A 22,862-nucleotide genomic window follows, 5' to 3' on the forward strand; every position below is an offset into this window, starting at 1 on the left:
TGTTTAAGACGCGATGGAATGGTTGACGAAATAAGAAATCACAGAAAAAATATATTGACTGATATTGATTTATTTAGGGGGGGGCTAAGATGTTTAAGACGCGATGGAATGGTTGACGAAATAAGAAATCACAGAAAAAATATATTGACTGATATTGATTTATTTAGGGGGGGGCTAATTCATATTTTGGTTCTAGCGACGTCCCTGATTCCTACCCTTTAATTTTTTGTCTGAAAATTAAATTTACATTTTACTCAACTGCGTTTCCCACTCCTGTCAGCTAATGGCGGTCTGCGACTTTAAGGCAACGCTGCTACTGTGACGTATAATCTAGTGGACGGAACGCTTCTTTCAACAGCAGCAACAGACAGTCAGCAACCTCGGTAGCTTGCTAGCCAAAATAGACGAACCAATAAAGCTCTTTATACGCTTTAGTGTATATTAGCCACTGTATTTCAAAACCACTTCTGTCGCCTAGTTAGTTATCCGTTTTCAATTCATATTTACGGTATTGTTTTTATTATTCATCTAGCGGGCTGGTTAAGTTAGCATTAGCCTAGCTAGCTAACATCTTCAACCATGAGGTCACTAAGCTACTCTCTTGTTAATGAAGAGGAGGACTGCTGGACGGAGAAAGAAGCTCTCGTCAAAGAGGAGAAGGAAGAGGAGGATATCACAGTAAACGAAGAAGTAGAGGGTGAGGCTGTTACCGTGAAAGAAGAAGAGAAAGACGCGTTCAGATTGAAAGAGGAAGAGGATGTTACAGTAAAAGAAGAGGAGGAAGAGAAAGAGGAGGATGCAGTTTTTGGAGTGAAAGAGGAGGAGGGGGAGATGACTGTCACATTGAAAAAGGAGGTGGAAGAAGAGGAGGAAACTGGATTTCTGGGCTCGGTTTCCCAAACGCATCTTAAGGCATCCGATGGTTCTAACGATGAACGGGCCCTGGTTAACACTAGTAAGTACTGTCTTAAAAACAGAGACACAAACTCTGCAGTTGTTGAACTGATGTTTTATTTTTTTATTTCACCTTTATTTAACCAGGTGGCTATGATGTCATAATGATAGTTTAACCAGGTGGCTATGATGTCATAATGATAGTTTAACCAGGTGGCCATGATGTCATAATGATAGTTTAACCAGGTGACCATGAAGTCATAATGATAGTTTAACCAGGTAGGCCAGTTGAGAACAAGTTCTCATTTGCAACTGCGACCTGGCCAAGATAAAGCAAAGCAGTGTGACACAGACAACAACGTAGAGTTACACATGGAATAACATGGAATAAACAATAAACAAGCCAATAACACAATAAGAAAGTCAATGACACAGTAGAAAAAAAGAAAGTCTAAATATAGTGTGTGCAAAAGGCATGAGGAGGTAGGCAATAAATAGTCCATAGTAGCGAAGAATTACAATTTAGCAGATTAACACTGGAGTGATAAATCAGGTAATACTCTCTCAGTTTAGTAACACTCTCGCAGTTTAGTAATACTCTCACAGTTTAGTAACACTCTCTCAGTTTAGTAATACTCTCTCAGTTTAGTAATACTCTCTCGGTTTAGTAATACTCCCTCAGTTTAGTAATACTCTCTCAGTTTAGTAATACTCCCTCAGTTTAGTAATACTCTCTCTGTTTAGTAATACTCTCTCAGTTGAGTAATATTCTCTCAGTTTAGTAACACTCTCTCAGTTTAGTAATACTCTCACAGTTAGATGATGTGCAAGTAGAGATACTGGTGTGCAAAAGAGCAGAAAAGTACATGTACAGCTGCAGCAATCGGTTAGCTGCTCAGATAGCTGATGTTTAAAGTTGGTGAGGGAAATATAAGTCTCCAGCTTCAGCGATTTTTGAAATTGGTTCCAGTCACTGGCAGCAGAGAACTGGAAGGATGTGTGGTGTTGTTGGTTCAATTTAAGGCAGTGGTTCTAAAGATGAACTTAGCCATAAGATGGTTTTGAGAAACCGGGCCGTGATTACCACTGGTAAGTACTGTCTTAAATACAGAGGTACAAACTCTGCAGTTGTTGAACTGATGTTTGGTGTTAAAAGGGGAAATCTGCAATTGCTACATCCATATTTTGATTTTTAAATTATTTATTTATAGCCATTGATTCTTGAAGAATATAACACATGCCTCATGAGCTTAGTTCAACTGTTGTACCCCATCAGAACCCCAAATAAGCTTTTTTTTACTCCAATGTTTAGAAACAATGTAAATCAACACTGTATAGCCTCAACATGGTTAAAACTATAATGTTGATATCATGGATGGTCAGTCCTTGCATCCATAGGTCTGTCTATGAATTTGAAAGTAGTTACATTTCTCCAGCCCCATCCATCATCTTATTAGCAAAACAGTGGTGGAATTACAGCTTTGTTATTGGTTGATTGATTGTTGTGTGGCTTTTTTAAAGGGACAACCTAGGATTTAAACAGCAACAAAATGGCTGCCAAGAGACTTGCTTTGGTAAACAGCTGAGGGATGGGGTCTGGAGAAATGTAACCACTCTCAAATTCATAGAGAAAGCTATTGTAGCAACCGTAATCCAACACCTAGCGACCTCGTCAAGAAGTTCAGACATCTTGGCGTAACAGTTATAAGGTGTTGGCTTGACGGTCACTGGACCCAGGTTTGAGTCCAGCTCAGGGCGACCCCCCGAATTCACTACACTATGAATACAAGGACTGGCAATGCATGATGTCATAATGATAGTTTAACCAGGTTTCTAGGCTATATAGTATATTCTAGAATTCATCCATGATGTCATAATGATAGTGTAACCAGGTTTCTAGGATATATAGTATATTCTAGATTTCATCTATGATGTCATAGTGATAGTTTAACCAGGTTTCTAGGATATATAGTATATTCTAGAATTCATCCATGATGTCATAATGATAGTTTAACCAGGTTTCTAGGCTATATAGTATATTCTAGAATTCATCCATGATGTCATAATGATCGTTTAACCAGGTTTCTAGGATATATAGTATATTCTAGAATTCATCCATGATGTCATAATGATAGTTTAACCAGGTTTCTAGGATATATAGTATATTCTAGAATTGCCAGTGAAGATTTCCTGTGGAGGCAAATTATTAGAGCTGTTGATAAGTCATTGTATAATATTCAGCCAATTTTTTTTATGCCCTTACATTAAAGGCAAAACATACCTAGATTCAATTACATTCATGAATTGGTTTGAAACCTTTGTTTTAAACCCTTCTCAAAGTTGGTGCCTTGACGGATTTGTAAAAAATGGTTTGTCATGAAACACTATTTATTTATTTATATAATGTAACCTTTATTTAACTAGGCAAGTCGGTTATGAACAAAATCTTATTTACAATGACTGCCTACCCTGGAAGACGCTGGGCCAATCACGGCCGGTTGTGATACAGCCCGGATTTGAACCAGGGTGTCTAGTGACACCTCAAGCACTGAGATGCAGTGTCCTCTGTGCCACTCGGGAGCCCCAAAATCATGTTCTAGTGCTGTCCCCAACTAAAATACATCTTGGTCAACCAAGAGGCATCTGTTCTTTCTACCAAGCGCCCCATTTATTTTTATAAAATCTATATGAACTGAACTTGTCTGATGCTTTAAGCACGCTGTTTGAATAAATAAATAAGACACACAAATGACCAGAGGGAGCCGGTCGTCAACACAACCCGACTGGAGGGAGCCGGTCGTCAACACAACCCGACTGGAGGGAGCCGGTCGTCAACACAACCCGACCGGAGGGAGCCGGTCGCCAACTCAACCCGACCAGAGGGAGCCGGTCGTCAACATAACCCGACCGGAGGGAGCCGGTCGTCAACATAACCTGACCAGAGGGATTCCCCCCTCTGCTGCTGGACTTCGTAAATTCTGCCGTTCTGCTCCTGAAGTTTTCAGTAATAGACTAATAGACTACAGATAGATAGACTATTAGACTAGTAATAGACTACACCATCAGTCTGCAACCTTTTCCAGTTGGAGTGCCAATTTATCTGACCGTTTCTGCGAATCTGTGTGCCAGTTATGATTTTCATATGCACATTTTTGTGGAACAGTTTCATTTAAATTATAATAGTATCTCAAAATCTTTGCCTGTGATTAATCTACATTCTAAATCTAAATGAAAATTATACAAATCTAAAAGTAACTTTTATTGCCATTGCCAACTATGTAAAAACAAATAGTCTACATAAAGCCAACAAATGAAAACATGGCATTCTGCAGGTAGAAAATATCCTGATAAAAATAAATATCCTAGAAATCACATTGGCTGCACATGGCCTGTCTACAACAAACTTGAAACATTGTATCAACTATCACTTGGGTCAGGAAACTCGGATAGCAAGCTTGCAACACTGTATAAAATATTCTAGGCCCTCTTTTTCCTGCTCCAGTGAGTTCTGGACAGTAATCAGGTATTTTATGACATTTCCACTGGATCAGAGCATTACATTTTTCCCTTTTATGCCGAGTGGTTATCGAAAGGGCGAGAGCAGGAAATATTTGACAAAAATACTTTGAGGAACTATTGTCATTTGCAATTGAATTTGATTAGACTTTGTTTACTTGCTGTTTGGATGTGAAGAAAAAATTACTTTGAGAAGCTCCACAACTCATTAGTGGTTCAGCGTTAAGACAATGAGAAATACTATCAGACATCCCCAAATGGGCACATTTATAGGCCTACATTTGTGTGCAGGCCAGGTAGACTAGTCCTACTTCTATATGTGTAATCAGGTGTGCGTCCTTACTCAACATTGACAGGAGTGTTTCAAACAAAAGACAATTAATAAATTGACAAAACTGACGCATCTTGTAGGGTCAGGTCTGGGTGGTCTGCAGGGGGCCGTTTCATTTAGTGTCCGTTTGGGTCGGCTGGGGAATGATTTCATTTCCCCATAGTATGTTGTACCGAAGTTGAATGACTGAAAGGAAGTGTAACTTTGATTATAATTACACTTCCCTGAAGGAGGGAAACGAGGTACAACACCTGTTTGTTCCTGCCCTTTCCTGGGTCGGTGAAAAGCGGTATTAAATTTAAGGAATAAATCCAAGCCTCACTCTCATCACCTGTGGAAGGCGGGGCTTCCAGCGAGGCGTGGATTTGATAGTACGTTGTACCTAGTTTCCCTCCTTCAGGGAACAGTAGTTATAGTCATAACGTTACGCTTGTCATATGATGAACTTCAACTTAAATACTGGATCTTGCAGTGGGACAGTTTTTTGTATTCAGATCTCTGAAATGCTGTCTAACTACGTCTCATTTAGTGTCTCCTTATGTTACGCTGGGAAAACAGTTTTCAATAATTTCAGAGTTTGCTAAATCCAATGGTTCTAACCGAAAGTCCCCTTAACTTTATTGACAACACCCAAATGGATACTGTCATTAACGTGGTTTTTCAATAATTACACATAATACTTAATACTGTAGCTGTTTTGTTATAGTCACATGTTCAACTATCATCAAGTGATCCAGGAAATCATTTTCTGAATGACAGTCAAACATAACGACATGCAACAACAACCAAAGTGCTTCTTCATTCATTACTCTGGTAAAGACAGTTATGCCGTGCTCCACGTTGGATCCAACAACCCTAACAAATTGATGTTTATAATTTTATTGTCTGCTTGATTTACAGTAAGGTCTCGTTAGTCTGTTTGCACACAGAGATACTTAGCTCATAATGTGTAGAGAACTGTTCCTTGATGGATCGGCTATTGTACAACACACAGAGCTATTTTCCTTTATTCAGGACATTTAGAATGACAACACATTACAGAGTAGCCTAGTGGGATTATTCACAAAATTATCTGGTTATGAAATGTCATGACAAAGACATTTTAGTTTCCATGTTTCACCTGAAATATTAAATGATTTATAGTCCTAGGTCTGTTATTGTTAGGTGAAGTTATGGGTCCTACAGTAGGTCTATGTTGTTGTTAGGTGAAGTTATGGGTCCTACAGTAGGTCTATGTTGTTAGGTGAAGTTATGGGCCAATTTGTTAAACAGTTAATGTACAAACCCTCAGTTTCAGGCTGATGGCAAAGCTAGCTAAAGAGCATTTTACTGGTTGAAGTGTTTTATAAGTATAAAGCAGTTGATTTGCGGCAATAACACAAACATATTAAGCAGGAGATTCAAACGAGCGTTACAGTTATTATCCAAAAGTAATGTGAAATGCACTCATAAACAACCTGTAAATGGAGGCTATTTTTGCTGTCAGCCTATGAGAACTCCCCTGAGTTTTCCCCCACGGTGGTGAATTAGTGAATAGACACAGAACTTAATGTGAGTTTCCTTGAGTAGCACTCCTGATCTTGCGCGTTAATATTCAGAATACATTGTGGAAAACTAAAATCTTTGCTCACCATTTTTGCTCCAGGCAGATATACTACATCCATAACTAGTGGTTTCCTCATTACCAGATATACTACATCCATAACTATCGGTTTCCTCATTGCCAGATATACTACATCCTTAACTAGTGGTTTCCTCATTACCAGATATACTACATCCATAACTGGTGGTTTCCTCATTACCAGATATACTACATCCATAACTAGTGGTTTCCTCATTACCAGATATACTACATCCATAACTAGCGGTTTCCTCATTACCAGATATACTACATCCATAACTAGTGGTTTCCTCATTAGCAGATATACTACATCCATAACTAGTGGTTTCCTCATTAGCAGATATACTACATCCATAACTAGTGGTTTCCTCATTACCAGATATACTACATCCATAACTAGTGGTTTCCTCATTAGCAGATATACTACATCCATAACTAGTGGTTTCCTCATTACCAGATATACTGCATCCATAACTAGCGGTTTCCTCATTGCCAGATATACTACATCCATAACTAGTGGTTTCCTCATTAGTAGGGAGGTGTTTCTGCAATCAAATTGTGTGTGCATCGCCCTCGTGCTGCAACTTTAGCAAACACAGAAAGGGACCTTTTTGGAGATCAAAGGTCGTCTGGTACACTGCTTAGAGTTTGACTGTCTTAAGACAATTGTAAAATAATTTAACAGACCTCTGGGCATCACCTTTTACCTCAAATAAACAGTGGAGTTCTGCTGTTGTGGCCCTTTAACCGTCTGACTTTGTTGTTCACACAGGAGAGAGATGTGACTATCGTGGATCCTCTGGGGAGCCTCAACAGCCTCATGATGCTGACAAGGCAGAGAAGAGTCTCTCCAGATCAGAACTCCTCAAGAAACACCAGCAGAGACCCACAGGGAAGAAATCTCACTGCTGCTCTGACTGTGGGAAATGTTCCAGATCTTCATCAGAACTTAAAATACACCAGAGAACACACACAGGAGAGAAACCTTATAGCTGTGATCAATGTGGGATGAGTTTTACTACATCAAGCCATCTGATTCGACACCTGAGAACACACACAGGAGAGAAACCTTATAGCTGTGATCAATGTGGGATGAGTTTTACTACATCAAGCCATCTGATTCGACACCAGAGAACACACACAGGAGAGAAACCTTATAGCTGTGATCAATGTGGGAAGAGTTTTACTAGATCTAGCTCTCTGACTGTACACCAGAGAACACACACAGGAGAGAAATCATATAGCTGTGATCAATGTGGGAAGAGTTTTGCTAGATCTAGCTCTCTGACTGTACACCAGAGAACACACACACGAGAGAAACCATATAGCTGTGATCAATGTGGGAAGAGTTTTACTATATCTAGCTCTCTGACTGTACACCAGAGAACACACACACGAGAGAAACCTTATAGCTGTGATCAATGTGGGAAGAGTTTTACTATATCTAGCTCTCTGACTGTACACCAGAGAACACACACAGGAGAGAAACCATATAGCTGTGATCAATGTGGGAAGAGTTTTGCTAAATCTAGCCATCTGACTGCACACCAGAGAACACACACAGGAGAGAAACCATATAGCTGTGATCAATGTGGGAAGAGTTTTGCTAGATCTAGCAATCTGACTACACACCAGAGAACCCACACAGGAGAGAAACCATATAACTGTGATCAATGTAGGATGAGTTTTTCTACATCTAGCAATCTAACTAACCACCATAGAACACACACAGGAGATAATCCGTGCTGTGATCAATGTGGGAAGAGTTTTTGTACTCCTAGGTATCTAACTATACACCAGAGAACACACACAGGAGAGAAACCTTATAGCTGTGATCAATGTAGGAAAAGTTTTTCTTCTTCTAGCTATCTAACTATACACCAAAGAACACACACAGGAGAGAAACCTTTTAGCTGTGATCAATGTGGGAAGAGTTTTTCTTCTTCTCGCTATCTAACTATACACCATAGAACACACACAGGAGAGAAACCATATAGCTGTGATCAATGTGGGAAGAGTTTTTCTTCTTCTAGCTATCTAACTATACACCAAAGAACACACACAGGAGAGAAACCTTTTAGCTGTGATCAATGTGGGAAGAGTTTTTCTTCTTCTCGCTATCTAACTATACACCATAGAACACACACAGGAGAGAAACCATATAGCTGTGATCAATGTGGGAAGAGTTATACTTTGCCGAAAAGCCTGAATATACACAAGCGGACACACACAGGCGAAGAGATACTCTGATAAAAGATCTCTGATTTAACATAAAGTTGTTTCATGATATCAATGAAATAAGGTCACAATGTAGAATGTTTAAACATTGTAGTAGGAGTATTTTAATGATGTCACAATGTAGAAGCCTAAACATTTGTCCCTGTTACTAGTCTCTGTTAGTGAATTGGAAGAGTACTATTTATGTGATTTAACAAGAAGTGACTAACACAAAAAGAGTTGTGTTATACTTCCCACGTTGGTGACCCACTTGAATCAAAATGCAACACTTCAAAATGTATCTGGCTGTTTTCTACATTGTCCTCTAACCAGGGATGTACACATTACTCCCAGATTCTGTGTGGTTTTTCAGCTGTTATTTTTAACAGGACGTGCAACCTCATCTCCCTTCTGTCTCACAATTGATTTCAACATGATATCGTTGAGGGATGACAAATAAGTGTTGCGTTCCTTTGTTTTGCAACCCCTAAATTTAAATGCATCACTCCAAAATGTAGCTGACTGTCTTCTGCAGGTTGTCCTCTAATCAGTGAGGTAAAAGATATCTCCCATTTTCATGTGTTTTTTTGTTGTGTTAGTTTCAACAGCAAGTACAACCTGATTTCCCCCCTAATCGATATCAGTGATTTATTGCTACTTGTCAAAACAACAGCGTTTCTGATGCTTGTGTCCATAGTGAGTTTTCGGATTCTATAAAGAGAATTTTGAGAGAAAAAAATAATACTATTGTGTATTATTATTTAGAAATATTTTTTTCCCTGTCTTCAATTGTTGACAGCCAGTAGACACCATGTTTATATTGAAGGTGAAGCAATGTAGTTGATTATAATGTGAAAAGGAAGTTGTTTTCTGTTGGTGGTGAGCAAAGTTGTACAACAAAAATGTAGGATATATTTGTTGTCTTAAGTGGGAAGGTGTTACAGGCTTTGGTTTTTCCATTTATGTTTTCAAATCAAGTTCAAATCAAACCATGTTGTCTTAACCTGTCTGACTCCTCCTCCCACATTCCACTGAAAAGGCAGAGCGCGAAATTCAAAATATATTTTTTAGACACATTAACAAGTCCAATACAGCAAATGAAAGGTACACATCTTGTGAATCCAGCCAACATGTCCGATTTTTAAAATGTTTTACAGCGAAAACAGCACGTATATTTATGTTAGCTCACCACCAAATACAAAAAAGGACAGACATTTTTCACAGCACAGGTAGCATGCACAAAGCCAACCTAACTAACCAAGAACCAACCAAACTAACCAACAAACAACTTCATCAGATGACAGTCTTATAACATGTTATTCAATAAATCTATGTTTTGTTCGAAAAATTTGCATATTTCAGGTATAAATCATAGTTTACATTGCAGCTACAATCAGAAATTGCACCGAAAGCAGCCATAATAATTAGACACCAACGTCAAATAACTAAATACTCATCATAAAACATTTCTGAAAAATACATGGTGTACAGCAAATGAAAGACAGGCATCTTGTGATTCCAGCAAATATTTCCGATTTCTTAAGTGTTTTACAGCGAAAACACAATATGGCGTTATATTAGCTTACCACAATAGCCAGAAACACAAGCCATTTCCCAGCAGCAAAAGTTAGCGATCGTAACAAACCAGCAAAAGATATATAATTTTTGACTAACCTTGATATGCTTCATCAGATGACAGTCCTATAACATCAGGTTATACATACACTTATGTTTTGTTCAAATTTGCATATTTAGAGCTGAAATCAATGGTTACACATTGTGCTAACGTAGCTACTTTTTCCCACAACGTCTGGATATTTTTCTGACACTTTTTCTGACACACATATTCTGACCAAATAGCTATTCATAAACATAACTAAAAAATACATGTTGTATAGGAAATGATAGATACACTAGTTCTTAATGCAATCGCCGTGTTAGAATTCTAAAAATAACTTCATTACGACATACAGCTTAGGTATAGCGAGAGAGTACCCAAAAGCTGGGCGCAAACGACTAGCACAACATGTTCGACAGATATATGAAATAGCATCATAAAATGGATCCTACTTTTGCTGATCTTTCATCAGAATGTTGTACAAGGGGTCCTTTGTCGGGAACAATCGTTGTTTGGATTTAGAACGTCCTTTTTCCCTCTCGATTTAGCAAGCACACTTGCCAAGTGGCGCAAATCTCTCCATGTCAACAAACGGAAGAGAACGGAACACGGCAAAACTCCCGAAAACATTTCAATAATCTGATTAAACTATATTGAAAAAACATACTTTACGATGATATTGTCACATGTATCAAATAAAATCAAAGCCGGAGATATTAGTCGTCCATAACGGCAGCTTATCAGAAGGCAAATCCATGTCTCTCCTCGCGCTCTCCAGAAAACAGGAAACTGGTGACACGTCATGCCAAGAGCTATGATTCGAGTCCAGATCAAGTTACACAGTTAATTTCTTCTCTCACTGCTTGTCGACATCTAGTGGAAGACGTATGAAGTGCATCTAAACTAATAAATAACAAGGACTTTAATAGGCAGCCCCTAGAAGAGTGCATCGATTTCAGATTTTCCACTTCCTGTCAGGAAGTTTGCTGCAAAAGGAGTTCTGTTTTACTCACAGATATAATTCAAACGGTTTTAGAAACTAGAGAGTGTTTTCTATCCAATAGTAATAATAATATGCATATTGTACGAGCAAGAATTGAGTACGAGGCCGTTTAAATTGGGCACGATTTTCCCCCAAAGTGAAAACAGCTGTCCTCCTCTGACAGCTGTCCTCTGTCCTCAACAGGTTTTAAGGGGGAAGGTTTTACAGGCTTTGGTTTTTCCATTTATGTTTTGAGGTTGGACTTTAGCACGTATAGCTCGTTAGCACGTAGGACGCACTGATTGGTGTCACCTCGTTAGTCAGTATGTGTTACACCTGAGCTGGCTTGTCCATCTCGTTAGTGGGAAGGTGTTTCACCTGAGCTGGTCCAGGTTCTATTTAAGAGTGTCTGGCCCAGTGCTCCACTTGTCTAGATAGATGTGGAGAGTCAACACCTTTAGTTGCTCCACTTTTTTGGTTTGCTTCCTGTCTTTAAGTTTGGTGTGGGTTTTTCTTTTGTTTGCCTCTTCTTGGGCAGATGTGGTGGGTGTCTTTTAGGTCCCAGTTGTTGTTACTAGTCAACTTTCAGTGGACACCCCCATAGTGTCTTTCAGAGCCCCTCCTAAAAAACAAGCTTATATTTGGGTTGGATATTGCATCCGATTAATATTTTAATCAATGGTATTTCCTTAGGGTGCTCATTAGTCTTTCAATTGTTAGTCTTCTGTTTGTTGTGTACTAAATATGTTTATTTTCATTGTTTTTTCCTGTAAAGCCATTGTGTTGCATTCATGCCTGAAATGTGCTGTATAAATAAAGCTTGATTTGATTTCAACAACAAAATGTTATTTTTTCACACCTTTATTTAACCAGATGACCATGATGTCATAATGATAGTTTAACCAGGTAGGCCATGATGTCATAATGATAGTTTAACCAGGTAGGCCATGATGTCATAATGATAGTTTAACCAGGTAGGCCAGTTGAGAACAAGTTCTCATTTACAACTGCGACCTGGCCAAGATAAAGCAAAGCAGTGGGATAAACAAAAGTACAGGCATTAACACAACAGAAAAATCTATATACATTGTGTGCAAATGAAGTAAGGAGGGTAAGGCGTGAAATAATTACAATTTAGCAATTAAACACTGGAGTGATAGATGTGCAAGTAGAGATATTGGGGTGCAAAGGAGCAAAAATAAATAACAATACTTGGGTGTGGCTATTTACAGATGGGCTAGGTGCAATGATCGGTAAGCTGCTCTGACAGCTGATGCTTAAAGTTAGTGAGGGAGATATATATATATATGAACCCAATGACCGACCAATCAAAAGACTCTCGGGCCCTCTTAGTATGAAAATCAGTGTCTTCCACTATGTCAATATAGTGCTGGTATGTACGTTTAGTATCACTTTTCAACCAACCCAGGTCCTTTGTTGAAAATGCACATTTTTTAAATCAATCTGGATGCAGTCAGACTGAGTATAAATATTCAATGTAAAGAGATGGGCTGAATGAGTGTGGAAAAGTACATTTGACACAAATTACCTTCATAATATCAAAGAACAAATATGTGTCTGAGGGGAAATTGACTTTCATACAGCCAAAAGGGGTGAGAAATTACACCAATATCAGTGGACAATTTGCACTAATGTAAATAAACATAGATGATGGAACATATTCCCTTTTGCTGACGTGATGAACCGCTAAGGGGACATAAATATTTACCATCTAAACCATGTGTGACCTCTCACCTCTGGCTGTAGAAGTGTTCTTCCTAACCAGTCCCTCAACAGCTCCCTGACTGAGCTCCACCCTCACTGGGTCTTCAGAGGAGAGGAAGGCTGAGGAGGGATGGAAGGATGAATGGATCAGTCAGTCAATAAAGTGTAGAGCTGCTGTCTATGCTGTCTGACAAAATCACAATTTTAGTAGTTCATTAAAGTAAATAAGGCTTTATGACTGCTGAATACCAACTATCAATCACTTAGATAATGTATTTCCAGGTAGAGATACATCCTTGGGACTTCCCTAGCCCATTGAAGTTGACATTTAAAATGGTTAAGGTTAGCGTTTAGGGTAGGGATGTCCCAAGGATCCCAGATAGCATTGACCATTGTGCATTTGTAACCGATGTGAAATGGCTAGCTAGTTAGCGGGGTGCGCGCTAATAGCGATGGTAACGATGTTTCGTGGGAGGCAGTTGTTGATGTGTGCAGAGGGTCCCTGGTTCGAGCCCAGGTAGGGGCGAGGAGAGGGATGGAAGCTATACTTTTACACATTCTTTGGTCTCTTTTACGTAGCAGGTGTAAAAGAAACACAGACAAAGACAAGTAGGCGCTCAGGTCAATATGGTCATTGTAGTTAAAAAAAAAAAGCTTTGAATTATGCCAATCTGTATGTGGGGTTGTTAGAGAAGAATGTGATTGTCAGCCCTAACAATCCATTCTAGCACCTCATCAGGATCTGTAAAAGTCTTCATTGATGACGTGTTCCTTCTATTCCAGGGGACAGCAGAGGAACTTCATCGATTCCACTCCTTCATCAATACAAGCAGTGAACATCTGAAATTCACCCTCACCTTTGATGAGCATGAAACAAGTTACCGGATGGTTGGACGATACTGTTCTCGTCAATCATCTTAAATACTTCAACTGTAAATCAACCAATCCTCCATTGATAACGCAGTGGAAAGGTCAAATGCTTTATTATCTAAAAATGTAAAGTGCTGGGCGACGGAGAGAAATAAAATGGTGCAGTTTGAGACCATGTGGCAGACAGTGATGCAGGATAGGGAGAAGGAGGTGTATTATAGTGGGTCTGGGCAGGTGTGATGTAGTTAATGGAGATGGAGGTGTGTTCTAGTGGGTCTGGGCAGGTGTGATGTAACCAACATCATAGAAACATTAACTACATCACATCTAACCAAATATCAAAGAATGTTAGCTATATGCAGTTATCTTAGCCAGCCAGCTAACATTAGCTATATGCAGTTATCTTAGCCAGCCAGCTAACATTACCTATATGCAGTTATATTAGCCAGCCAGCTAACATTAGCTATATGCAGTTATCTTAGCCAGCCAGCTAACGTTAGCTATATGCAGTTACCTTAGCCAGCCAGCTAATATTAGCTAAATACAGTTATCTTAGCCAGCCAGCTAACATTAGCTATATGCAGTTATCTTAGCCAGCCAGCTAACATTAGCTATATGCAGTTATCTTAGACAGCCAGCTAACGTTAGCTATATGCAGTTATATTAGCCAGCCAGCTAATATTAGCTGTATGCAGTTATCTTAGCCAGCCAGCTAACGTTAGCTATATGCAGTTACCTTAGCCAGCCAGCTAATATTGGCTATATGCAGTTATCTTAGCCAGCCAACTAACATTAGCTATATGCAGTTATCTATATGCAGTTAGCCAACCAGCTAACGTTAGCTATTTGGCCAACTAGCTATTAGCCTAACCAGCGTAGCCAACCAGCACGGTTATGGTCAGCGAGACCAACTACCGGAGACCAGTTTGAACCCAACTAACAGTAAGCCAAGGTGGAAAAAGTTACAAAACTCCCGTAGTCTAATTCACAGAAAACATGCTGAAAAGTAGTGATGGGGAAACAAAGCTTCCTGAATCATTGGCTTTCCAGCCAATTGTGTCAACAACAAAAAAATAGGTTCATTACACAAGGCTTTGAGCGACACAGAATTTAGAACAGCCACATTTTATAGATGAAGTCACATGCCGTAGCAGCGTAGCCATTATGTCATATATTAAACCACTGGCCGTGTTCGAGAGCATCAAATCCATGCTGCGTTGTGGGTAAACGGTGACTGGCTGACTGATTTATAAATAATAATGAGTAGTTATTTATGATGCAAGGTGATTTGTAAATTAGTCAGTCAGCAGCCACCTGCACTGTCGGCAGCAATGTCGAACGAGCCCAATACCAAACCAATCAGGTGTTCGACGAAATGTTTCTTCAGACGTCATTGATCACGTGCTGCTGATAAAGTGACACTGCTTTGAATTATACCGCTTAGCGACTTCAGTGCATGCCTCATAGCTCCAGTCTCAAACTTAACCCCGTTCCTGCTGAAGAAGAGAAGATCTGCTGGATGGAGAAAGAAGCTCTCGCGAAAGAGGGGGAGGAAGAGGAGGCTGTTACAATGCAAAAACAAGTAGAGGGTGAGGCTGTTACCGTGAAAGAAGAAGAGAAAGACGTTTCAGTTAAAGTAGAGGAAGACACGTTCAGAGTGAAAGAGGATGACGAAGTTTCATTGAAAGAAGAGGAGACTGACGATGAACGTAAGTACTGTCTTAACAGAAGCACAAACTCTGTGGTTGGAAGTTGAACTAATGTGTGGTGTGCTTGGTGTTAAAGCGGAAATCTGCAATTACTACATCCATATTTTGACTTAAATTATTTATTTATTTATATATATATATTATATATTTTTTTACAGCCATTGATTCTTGAAGAATATTACACATGCCTCATGAGCTTAGTTCAACTGTTGTACCCCATCAGAACCCCAAATAAGCTTTTTTTACTCCAATGTTTAGAAACAATGTAAATCAACACTGTATAGCCTCAACATGGTTAAAACTATAATGTTGATATCATGGATGGTCAGTCCTTTCATACATAGGTCTGTCTATGAATCTGAGAGTAGTTCAATTTCTCCAGCCCCATCATCTTATTACCAAAACAGTGGTGGAATGACAGATTGACAGATTGGTTGAACTGCAGATTGGTTGATTGATTGTTGTGTGACTTTTTTAAAGGTGCAACCTAGTTTTTAAACAAACAAAATGGCTGCCCAGAGTCCTGAGCTGTGTTAGAATACTCATACTAACCGCACTATTTGTGAAGTAAATTGAGTATATAGTCTGCTTATTGGTCATAGTATGATGTAGTTAGTATGCCAAAAGTTCCCGGATGTCATACTAAAAATATGATGTAAACACGCAGTACTTTAGGGCCCATAATGCAGTTCTTCAGAAAATGGACGTGGCTTCAACGATTTCAGATTTTAAGAAAATGGGGGAAAATATGCAGCCGAAGTCCAACGAGAGAGCGGATACAAATGAACTGCCTTAAATAATTATGACAAATGTTGAGCAATGTAATGAAGTAATGACTTTTCAAATAAGTTACCTTACACGTTATATGACTATTGTTGTTCACTTGACAATCTTAAGACAAATGTCAAATAATGAAATTTCATTACAGACGTCATTGTTTGTACAACATCATGGCTACACATCACCTTTTACAGTGGATTTCTGCTGTTGTGGGCCTTAAACCATCTGTCTGACTTGTTGTTCACACAGGAGAGAGACGTGACTATCCTGGATCCTCTGGGGGGCCTCAACAACCTCATGATGCTGACGAGGCAGAGAAGACTCTCTCCACATCGAAACACCAGCAGAGAACCACAGGGAAGAAATGTCATTGCTGCTTTGACTGTGGGAAAGGTTGCACATCTTCATCAGAACTTAAAATACACCAGAGAACACACACAGGAGAGAAATCTTATAGCTGTGATCAATGTGGGATGAGTTTTACCAAATCAAGCAATCTGATAAGACACCAGAGAACACACACAGGAGAGAAGCCTTATAGTTGTAATCATTGTGAGAAGAGTTTTGCTACATCTAGCCAGCTGACTTCACACCAGAGAGCACACACAGGAGAGAAACCTTATAGCTGTGATCAATGTGAGATGAGTTTTACTACATCAACCCATCTGATTCGACACCAGAGAACACACACAGGAGAGAAGCCTTATAGTTGTAATCATTGTGAGAAGAGTTTTGCTACATCTAGCCAGCTGATTTCACACCAGAGAACACACACAGGAGAGAAACCTCATAGCTGTGATCAATGTGACAAGAGATACTCTGATAAAAGATCTCTGATCAAACATCAGAAAATGCATACATGAAGAAGTTGTTTCATGATATCAATGAAATAATGTCACAATGTGGAATGTTTTAACATTGTAGTAGGAGTATTTTAATGATTCAGCCAGCAGCATACCACCCTGCATACTGCTGGCTTGCTTCTGAAGCTAAGCAGGGTTGGTCCTGGTCAGTCCCTGGATGGGAGACCAGATGCTGCTGGAAGTGGTGTTGGAGGGCCAGTAGGAGGCACTCTTTCCTCTGGTCTAAAAAAAAATATCCCAATGCCCCAGGGCAGTGATTGGGGACACTGTCCTGTATAGGGTGCCGTCTTTCGGATGAGACGTTAAACGGGTGTCCTGACTCTCTGAGGTCATTAAAGATCCCATGGCACTTATTGTAAGAGTAGGGGTGTTAACCCCGGTGTCCTGGCTAAATTCCCAATCTGGCCCTCAAACCATCATGGTCACCTAATAATCCCCAGTTTACAATTGGCTCATTCATCCCCCTCCTCTCCCCTGTAACTATTCCCCAGGTCGTTGCTGCAAATGAGAACGTGTTCTCAGTCAACTTACCTGGTAAAATAATGGTAAAATAAAAAATAAATAAAATAAAAAATGTCACAATGTAGAATGTTTTAACATTGTAGAAGGAGTATTTTAATGATGTCACAATGTAGAATGTTTTAACATTGTAGAAGGAGTATTTTAATGATATTCTACCTTATCCTTTGCCCTGTTCAATTGATTGCAGCATGATATGGATATTAGCCTCAGGGGAAAATCCAGGCTCTAAATTGAAAGAGTATTATTTAACAAAAAGTGACTAACAAAAAAAGAGCTGTGTTACACTTACTGCGTTGGTGACCCACTTTAATCAAAATGCAGCACTTCAAAATGTAGCTAGCTGTTTTCTACAAGTTGAAAAAGCTGCTTGTTTAAAAAAATACATGTAATATGATAATTGTTGCAGATGTTTGTGTATATACACACATGAAAGCAGTATAATAAATTGGTCTATAATCAATTTTATTAACAATCTGACATCACTCCAGTATTTCTTGACAACATTCAAATGCTAATTGTCTTTATTCCACTACTGAAGAAGCATGACTCAAATCACCTCATATATTCAAACATTCAGCCTGACAAAAGATACATGTTTTATTATTCCATGCCTCACCCTTAAGTGAAGTATTGCCAATACATATTAACAAAGGGGTGTACATTTGGTTTTGATTTTCATATTTACAATTCATGTACCATTTAGTATTCCTAATTATTTATGCAACCAGCTGACCATTTTTTGGGTACAATTATATTGACAATGTTGCCCTGCTTTTAGAATATCAGCGTTCATTCTCAGATGTGCCAACCCAAATGCATGACATTTTGGACTTGGCCCGACCCAACAACATGCCTATCGAGTGAACCCTGAAAAGAGAGCGAGAAGTAAGGTGGAAAGTTACTACGGATATTGCAGGAGTTGGTTGCTGATTGTATTAAGGGTGGGCAGTCAACAAGTTTTGCGTTTAGCCAGTGCGTTGCCATGGATCACAATTTATTTTGACTGCACGTTTTTCCGTATTGGAGATGAGTTTTGTTTGGGCTCGTTCCAAGGGGACGAGAGTTCTAGAATCTAGTTAGTTTTAGGAAGATGCGAGTTCTAGAAGCTAGTGGGTTTTAGGATTCTATTGAAAGAATAAGGATTTAAAAAATAATACGATTGTATATTATTATTTAGAAATACGTGTTTTTTCTTGTTTTTAATTGTTGACAGCCAGTAGACACTATGTTTATATTGTAGTTGATTATGTGAAATGAAAGTGGTTTTCTGTTGGGGGTGAGCAAACTCGTCCAACACAAATATAGGACATATTTGTTGTCTTAAGGGGGAAGGTGTTACAGGCTTTGTTTTTTTAATTTATGTTTTGAGGCTGGAAGTTAGCACGTCTAGCTCGTTAGCACGTCTAGCTCGTTAGCACGTCTAGCTAAACTGATTGGTGTCACCTCGTTAGTCAGTATGTGTTACACCTGTGCTGGCTTGTCCATCTCCTTAGTGGGAAGGTGTTTCACCTGAGCTGGTCCAGGTTCTATTTAAGAGTTTCTGGCCCAGTGCTCCAGTTGTCTTGATAGATGTGGAGAGTCAACACCCTTAGTTGCTCCACCTTTTTGGTTTGCTTCCTGTCTTTAAGTTTGGTGTGGGTTTTTCTTTTGTTTGCCTCTTCTTGGGCAGATTTAGTGGGTCTCATGGTGGGTGTCTTTTAGGTGCCAGTTGTTGTTACTAGTCAATTTTCAGTGGACACCCCCATAGTGTCTTTCAGAGCCCCTCCTAAAAAACAAGTTATATTTTGGGTTGGATAAAACATCATATTGTTAATATTTTTGTGCTGTATAAATAAAGCTTGATTTGATTTGAACATATTGCAAAACAAATTAACCCAATGACTGACCAATCAACAGACTCTTGGTCCATCTTGGTATGAAAATCAGTCTCAATCCCACTTTTCAAGCCTGCTGAAGGCGTGGTGGGGTGGTAAACACCACCCCCGGCTCTACCAGGGGCTTGAGGTATTCTCCCACAGCTCTGCTTATGTCATGTTCTGTGGCCTTGCCATTCCATTTCTTGACTGCCCCTGCAACACAGAAACACATTTAGTCATATTATATATAACACTCAAAGTAATGGATATGGAGCATCTATGGCCTCAGTTACACCTGGCACCTAAATGTGACTTCTGTCATCTGATCACTCCAAGCTGCATTAGGTTCAGATCTACCAGGACGGTCCTTTGACATAGTCTGGAAGCAGCCAGGCCACTGAATATGCATAGGCAATGTCAAAAGATGAGTGGGGAAAAGTACATTTTACACAAGTGACCTTCATAATAAATCAAATCAAATGTTATTTGTCACATGCAGATGTTATTGCGGGTGTAGCGAAATGCTTGTGCTCCAACAGTGCAGTAATATCTAACAATTTCCCAACAAATACCTAATACACACAAATCTAAGTAATGGAATAAGAATATATAAATATATGGACGACCGATGTCAGAGCGGCAAAGGCTGATACAATAGAATAGGATAAAATACAGTATATACATATGAGATGAGTAATACATAGACTAAGATACAGTAGAATAGGATAGAATACAGTATATACATATGAGATGAGTAATACATAGACTAAGATACAGTAGAATAGGATAGAATACAGTATATACATATGAGATGAGTAATACATAGACTAAGATACAGTAGAATAGGATAGAATACAGTATATACATATGAGATGAGTAATGCCAGATATGTAAACATGCAGGAGATCCACGAAGGAAAGACAGTGATGGTGCTCAGTGACGTTGTTGCAAATGGAGGGTAAAATGGTAAAACGTTTGAGTTCATTTTGTCCATTATTACATCATTACATCAAGTGTTCCAATGGTAAAACGTTTGAGTTCATTTTGTCCATTATTACATCATTACATCAAGTGTTCCAATGGTAAAACGTTTGAGTTCATTTTGTCCATTATTACATCATTACATCAAGTGTTCCAATGGTAAAACGTTTGAGTTCATTGTGACACGGTCACTTTGTCTACTGTTTATTGCCACGTTGGGATGCAACCTTTGTTTGTTGTCATTTTTTTTTTTTTTTTTATCATTTTACCCCCGTTTTTTCTCCCCAATTTCGATCTTGTCTCATCGCTGCAACTCCACAATGGGCTCAGGAGGCGAAGGTCGAGTCATGCGTCCTCTGAAACATGACCCGTCAAACCGCGCTTCTTAACACCCGCCCGCTTAACCGGGAAGCCAGCTGCACCAATGTGTAGGAGGAAACACCGGGCGACGCTTGGCCAATTGTGTGCCGCCCTATGGAACTCCCGATCACGGCAGGTTGTGGTACAGCCCGGGATCGAACCCGGGTGACGCTTCTAGTGACGCCTCTAGCACTGCCATGCAGTACCTTAGACCGCTGCACCACTCGGGTCTATAGTGACGCCTCTAACACTGTGATACAGTACCTTAGACTGCTGCACCACTCGGGTCTATAGTGACACCTCTAACACTGTGATCTAGTACCTTAGACTGCTGCACCACTCGGGTCTATAGTGACACCTCTAACACTGCGATACAGTACCTTAGACTGCTGCACCACTCGGGTCTATAGTGACACCTCTAACACTGTGATCTAGTACCTTAGACTGCTGCACCACTCGGGTCTATAGTGACACCTCTAACACTGTGATACAGTACCTTAGACTGCTGCACCACTCGGGTCTATAGTGACACCTCTAACACTGTGATCTAGTACCTTAGACTGCTGCACCACTCGGGTCTATAGTGACACCTCTAACACTGTGATGCAGTACCTTAGACTGCTGCACCACTAGGGTCTATAGTGACACCTCTAACACTGTGATACAGTACCTTAGACTGCTGCACCACTCGGGTCTATAGTGACACCTCTAACACTGTGATACAGTACCTTAGACTGCTGCACCACTCGGGTCTATAGTGACACCTCTAACACTGTGATCTAGTACCTTAGACTGCTGCACCACTAGGGTCTATAGTGACACCTCTAACACTGTGATACAGTACCTTAGACTGCTGCACCACTCGGGTCTATAGTGACACCTCTAACACTGTGATCTAGTACCTTAGACCGCTGCACCACTCGGGTCTATAGTGACACCTCTAACACTGTGATACAGTACCTTAGACTGCTGCACCACTCGGGTCTATAGTGACACCTCTAACACTGTGATACAGTACCTTAGACTGCTGCACCACTCGGATCTATAGTGACACCTCTAACACTGTGATACAGTACCTTAGACTGCTGCACCACTCGGGTCTATAGTGACACCTCTAACACTGTGATACAGTACCTTAGACTGCTGCACCACTCGGGTCTATAGTGACACCTCTAACACTGTGATACAGTACCTTAGACTGCTGCACCACTCGGGTCTATAGTGACACCTCTAACACTGTGATACAGTACCTTAGACTGCTGCACCACTCGGATCTATAGTGACACCTCTAACACTGTGATGCAGTACCTTAGACTGCTGTTCCACTAGGGTCTATAGGGACGCCTCTAACACGGTGATCTAGTACCTTAGACTGCTGTTCCACTAGGGTCTATAGTGACACCTCTAACACTGTGATCTAGTACCTTAGACTGCTGCACCACTCTGGTCTATAGTGACACCTCTAACACTGTGATCTAGTACCTTAGACTGCTGCACCACTCGGGTCTATAGTGACGCCTCTAACACTGTGATGCAGTACCTTAGACTGCTGCACCACTCGGGTCTATAGTGACACCTCTAACACTGTGATACAGTACCTTAGACTGCTGCACCACTCGGGTCTATAGTGACGCCTCTAACACTGTGATCTAGTACCTTAGACTGCTCCACCACTCGGGTCTATAGTGACACTTCTAACACTGTGATCTAGTACCTTAGACTGCTGCACCACTCGGGTCTATAGTGACACCTCTAACACTGTGATACAGTACCTTAGATCGCTGTACCACTCGGGTCTATAGTGACACCTCTAACACTGTGATCTAGTACCTTAGACTGCTGCACCACTCGGGTCTATAGTGACACCTCTAACACTGCGATACAGTACCTTAGATCGCTGTACCACTCAGGCATAACCTTTTTTTAACCAATTCTGATGGTTGTTAAAAGTGGAATTTTGACATTATTACTTAACACTCCCAACACTCCCAACTATAATTCTCTTTGGCACCGTAGA

Source organism: Salvelinus namaycush, unplaced genomic scaffold, assembly GCF_016432855.1.
Source record: "Salvelinus namaycush isolate Seneca unplaced genomic scaffold, SaNama_1.0 Scaffold50, whole genome shotgun sequence".
Lineage (NCBI taxonomy): Eukaryota > Metazoa > Chordata > Actinopteri > Salmoniformes > Salmonidae > Salvelinus > Salvelinus namaycush.